The 5,831-nt window shown below is 36.0% G+C and overlaps 1 pseudogene; it reads left to right on the top strand.

The window, feature by feature from the left end:
* Positions 1-3,602: 3,602 nt before the first annotated feature.
* On the top strand, positions 3,603-3,712 carry LOC121488573 (annotated as a pseudogene).
* The last annotated feature ends 2,119 nt before the right edge of the window (positions 3,713-5,831 follow it).

Raw genomic sequence — 5,831 nt, 5'->3', positions numbered from 1 at the left:
TGAAAAAAATGGAGACAATAAAATTTAGCACACAGGGTGGTTTGAGGTTTATATTATTTGAAACATGTAAAATGCTTAAGATTCTTGGCACATATTACTGTTTCAAATGTTGAATTAGATATAGTCATTGCTATTATACCTAAGAGTGTCCTTAAAACCCACCCCTGAGACCAGGGTTCTTTTGGGAGTCAGGGTTTAAGAGTCTTTTGAGTTGCTGGAACTAAATAAAGCTCCAGGAAGAAAGGTTAAGATAGCTGCATGAACAGGGCCCAGAGAAACTGTAGGCCACCAAGGATAGCCATATCACATTCATTTTTACTTTCTTCTCTCATCAAAAGTTTCTGCTGTCTGCTTCTTGGCTTTATTGATTTTGTTATATGCAGCTGGCAGGAGAAAGGAACACCAATGAGCAGTCAGCCAGAGAACAAGCACAGAGCTCAGCTATCTTCCCAGCTCCAGAGCTGTGGATTGGCAGCTTGCTGACCAGGTCTGAAGGCTGGGACACCAAGGACTGTCATATGACAGAGTTTAGTGAACCAAAGTCGAAGAGCCACAGTGGTATCTTGCCATAGTGGCTAATTCAGAAAGAGGAGGATGCACTTACCCTGGCTGCCATGGGTCAATATCACCAGTGCCTGAGAAAGCTAGTAGACTCAATCAGCTAAACATGAGGATCAAAAGAGAGAAAAATAAAAATAGACAAGATAGCATTTTCCCTTGGGAAAATGCCTTGAAGAATACACCAGGCTGTAGAAAAGCCAATGTCAGCAAATGACAGACCAGCAAGGAAGGTTGAGCACATCAGCAACTGACCAGATGCCTCTCACATGTCAAGTGCAGCCTTGAGGTCCAGCACTGAAAGCCAGGTATTCATAGTACTCAGACAGGACTGGAGATGGGGAAGACCCATACCCAGGGGAGAAGACCCACGTGCCTAGGATGCCTAGGAGAGTCTCACCTGCTCTGGGATTATCTGAATTTTTGTCTGGGCAACAGGAGAGGGCCTCTGTCTACATGCTTCTTCACCTGAAAGAGTAAGAGGAAGTTTTGTTTTGTTTTTTTTTTTTTTAGGATGTGCCAGGACATTTTTATTCCAAGTCTGGAAAGCCATGTAATATACCCACAATTTCCACTTTCAGCCTAAATAATAGGAAAAGTTTCATCCTAAACTTCAGATATGAAGTTGACTTACTCACTGAACCTCAACCATGTATTTTTAATAAAGCAAAGGTGGAAGCAGGAGTCCTTTCTGGCTATGTTCCAATGGGCATGGCTAACTCTCTCACCTTGGGACAAATAGGACAACCATGCTAAAGTGATAAGGGAAATCCAGGGTGTGGTCGCTACACCCAAGAAAAGAGACTACTGGCTCCCACACTGTGACTGCCACCTCACAATCAATAAGGAATCAAAGACTATGGAGGGAGACATCTGATGACCCCAGCACGGGGGCTAGACTTGCTTCCTGGTGAGCACCCATCCTCATTACTGCAGATGTCAAGGGGCTCCTGGAAGAGGCAAGATTCTCTATCAACAGAAAACAGATACTCTCATACACTCTTGGTGGTCAGGTACACTGGAACTACCTTTCTGGAGGTAAATTTCACCATCAAGTTTAAAATGTACTTTCCCAGGGCACCCGGGCGGCTCAGTGGGTTAAGTATCTGCCTTAGGCTCAGCTCACGATCTCCAGGTCTTGGGATCAAGCCCCATATCAGGCTTCCTGCTCAGTGGGAATTCTGCTTCTGTCTCTCTCTCTGACCCTCCCCACCACTTTTTCTCTCTCAAGTAAATAAATAAAATAGTAAAAATATAAAAAAAAAATAAAAAAAAGTAAAATGTACTGTCTTTCACCTTGATCCACTGTTAGGAACTTGGACTTGTAGAAGTATGCTAATATAAATATGCAAAGATGTCCACTGCAGCTTTATTTAGAGTAGCCTCCAAATAAGACTAACCAATGTCTTTATCAGCAAGGAGACCCATTAAAAATTATGACAAACAGAGGACTGTATAGCCTAACTAGAAAAATCTTTAAGGAATAATGAGTGAAAAAAGTGAAGCTTTGAATGATATATAAAATATGGGTCTCTTTGGGGTTTAAAATAAACAAATGAATGCATGAAATATAAATAGAGATACTCAGGTATGCACATCGTCTTAGTTTTCTTTATTTTTCAAATAATTATAAGAACTTAAGTGGTTTCTTTTGGAGAGAGACTCAAAGTAGAAGAGAAGGAAAATTTACTTCTTATTTTATACCTTTCTGTAATTCAAATTTGCAAAACTTAAACTAGCTTTATTATCATTTTTATTGTCAGTAGGCTGTGATGCTGCCTTTTTCCTACCATGAGGTAATCGAGTTGGAGTGTGGCAATCAGAAAGATAGAAAGACCAGGATCCTCAGTTTCCTTGCTGAGGTAGCTTAATTAACCAACCCTAGTGTTACTCTATTTAAGGACATAATATAATGTAGGATAAAAGATTTCCCTCACTATTAAAGTCAGTTGAGCCAGGATTTTATGTTATGTGCAGTCAAAGTGACCTAAACTGATATGAAAGCAGTGGAGATAGAAAGGCATCTTCAGGTTCTACAGGGCATGAAGTGGAATGCAATGATCAGATCAAACTGTGCTACAAACTTTAGCTTCAAAACGAGATATAAATGACTGTTAAACATATGAAAAACAACCTCACTCTTGAAGAGAAGTGCACTTTAAAACTACAATGAGATGCCATTTTTCATCTCCATATTGGCAATCAAAAAGCTTGATCAGATCCATATTGTCTAGGGGAAATAAACATGTCCATTTGTTGCTGATGAGATTACAAATGGTATAAAGCCATGGAAGGCAATTTCACAGTAACTTTCTTTCTTTTTTTTAAAATATTTTATTTATTTATTCATGAGAGACAGAGAGAGAGAGAGAGAGAGAGAGAGAGGCCGAGACCCAGGCAGAGGGAGAAGCAGGCTCCCTACAGGAAGCCAGATGCAGGACTTGATCCCCAGTCCTGGGATCTCGCCCTGAGCTGAGGGCAGAAGCTCAATTGCTGCACCACCCAGGTGTCTCTCACAGTAACTTTCAAAACTAAAAAGCTGAACTAGTTTTAGTTTACTAGTTACATTGTTTGTAAATGCAAATTGGCTAAAAACTACCTAATTGCCCATCATAATGGGAACAGTTAATAAATTACATTGTGTTGATACTGAATTCTATGAAATCACTAAAAAGAATGGAACACTTGTATATGTACTGATACGAAAATACATCATTAAATATTAAATGAGAAAAACAATATGCAGAATAGTACAGAAGGGTATACTACTATTTGTGTGTGTGTGTGTGTGTGTGTGTGTGTGTATTGAAGGGTTATTCTAAAATATATAAATCATATCTGGAATGATAAAAAAGAAACTGATAATATCAATAACCCTTAGTGGGTGAGTTAGGTGGATACCAGGCAGAGGAGGAAGAAGGATGGATTTTCACTATATATTTCTTTGTATCTTCTGAATTTTGTGCCATGCGCCTATATTAACTATTCAAAATGATTCATTGGTAGAAAGAGGAGATAATCACAATAATAAAAAGGATAACTAGTTAGCTTCTCAGCCATTTGGCTAAAATCAAGTGTAGTATCTCTTCTTCTCAGTTTAATATCTGATATGTCCTTAATAATAAAAGAGTAACTTAATTGAAGAATATCCCAAGATGTTAAAAAAAATAATATCCCAAGATGTTAAGCAGAAAACTTTATTATTTCTATAACTGCAAAAATGTATTTAATTTTCAATATTCATTCATTTAAAAATGTTAATAGTGTTGGAATGAGTCTTCATGTAATAAAGTATTTCTAACATGGAAAAAAATAAAATAAGGCAAATACAAAATGTATAGAGAAGAGGTTGAGATGTATTTTCACTACCACTCTACAACTACATTGCTGTTAGTATTCTAATTGGATTTATTGTGAGAATACACTTACAAATGTGGAATGCATGTATTTATTTACACAAAATTCAATTATGCAATTATTTCTTATTCTGATTTGTCTTTTTGTCCCATTTAATATACCTTGAACATTTTTAATGTCATTAAAGAACTTTTAAAAATAGTTTTAATGGATATGTAATTCAATTAATGGATGTGGCATTTATTTAACTATTCATCATTAATGATAACTAGGATGCCTACTATTATCACAGAAACACTAAAATGAAAATTCTTCTATGTATATTGGTTTCCCATCTCCTAAGGGTGAGTTCTGGCAACAACTATTATTGGAAAAAGAAAATGAAAAGAATGAAAGCTCTGTTTTTCCAAGTTGCTTTACCAAAAGGTTATGCCAATTTTTACTTGTGAGAATCCTCTACTTTATGAGGATGCTTGTCCCACCAAACAATCTCTATTTTTGGATTTTTTTTATACTTGCCAATTTTATGAAGGATAATTACGTCTTTTAAAATTTTGCATTACTTAATTATTGGTAATGTAAACCTTTATGTGTTTACTGTCCATTTGTATTTCTTCCTTTCTAAAATGCCTAAATGATTTGAGCCATTTTTTTCTGTTGCAGAGTTAGTCACTTACTTTTTTGACTTGAAAGCCATCTTTTTGTAATACTATTGTTGCAAACATTGTATCTCACTTGGCCATTTGCCTCATATATTTGGTTATGAAATTACTGACATATAACATTCAACATATTGATTTACATCTATACACTTTTCCCTTCAAGAATTTTACAGTGATTCTGTGCACCTAGATATTCAACTTGCATTCCTAAATAGTCTGTTATTTCTACTAAATCTTTAAATGACTCTAAGTTTTACATCTAATGTTTTAGCATATTTGTTCATTATTTCTATCTAAAATATATAATCTAGCTTTTCTTTCCTAACAAATTAGCCTAATACTTCTAATACCCCCTTCTAAAGGGTAGCTATTTATTTCTCTACTGACTTTATTATATAACATTTTTTATGGCAGCAAAGTATTATATATGCTAGACTCTATTTCTGATTTATGGATGCTCTATTAATCCTCTTCGCAATTCTTCAAACATGAACACACTACTCAGAATTTTTTTAGTAAATCTTTAAAACTTTAGAATCATTAATATATTAATATTCTTTCTAAAGTTATTTGTATTTATTGCATCCCATTTATTCTTCTACATGATCTTTGTCCATTCCCAAATAAATCCCACTAGTGTTTTGTTTGGAATTGTGCTAAAAGAAAAATATACTTTGGAAACAAATATTCTTTCTTACAAAATCCAGTGTCTCTGAGGTGTCTGCATGGCTCAGTTGGTTAAGCGTCTGACTCTGGATTTTGGTTCATGTCATGATCTTAGAGTTGTAAGAAGGAGCCTGGTGGTGGGCTCAGAGCTCAGTGGGGAGTCTGCTTGAGGATATTTTCTCCTCTCCCTCTTCTTCTCCCTCTGTTCTCTCTTTCTAGAAGAAATGAACAAATCCTTTAAAAAAAAGAGAGAGAGAGAGAAGAAAACCAAAATTGAGACTTTCCATCAAACAACATGACATATTTCATCTTCGTAAATAGCCGTCTTTTTTACGTCACTCAATATTGGGCTTTAAAACATATTTTTCAGGGACACCTGGGTGGCTCAGCGGTTAAGTGTCTGCCTTCGGCTCAGACATGATCCTGGAGTTCCAGATCAAGTCCCATATCAGGGTCCCTGCAGAGAACCTGTTTCTCCTTCTGCCTATGTCTCTGCCTCTCTCATGAATAAATAAAATCTTAAAATATTACTCAGAGGATTTTTTTGTGTGGTTAGAAATTTGATAATATTATTTACTTAAACTTTGT

The sequence above is a fragment of the Vulpes lagopus genome, chromosome 3 (genome assembly GCF_018345385.1).
Source record: "Vulpes lagopus strain Blue_001 chromosome 3, ASM1834538v1, whole genome shotgun sequence".
In the NCBI taxonomy this organism is placed as follows: Eukaryota; Metazoa; Chordata; class Mammalia; order Carnivora; family Canidae; genus Vulpes; species Vulpes lagopus.
Note: the sequence above shows the minus strand (reverse complement) of the source record. Positions and strands in the feature narration are given on the sequence as shown.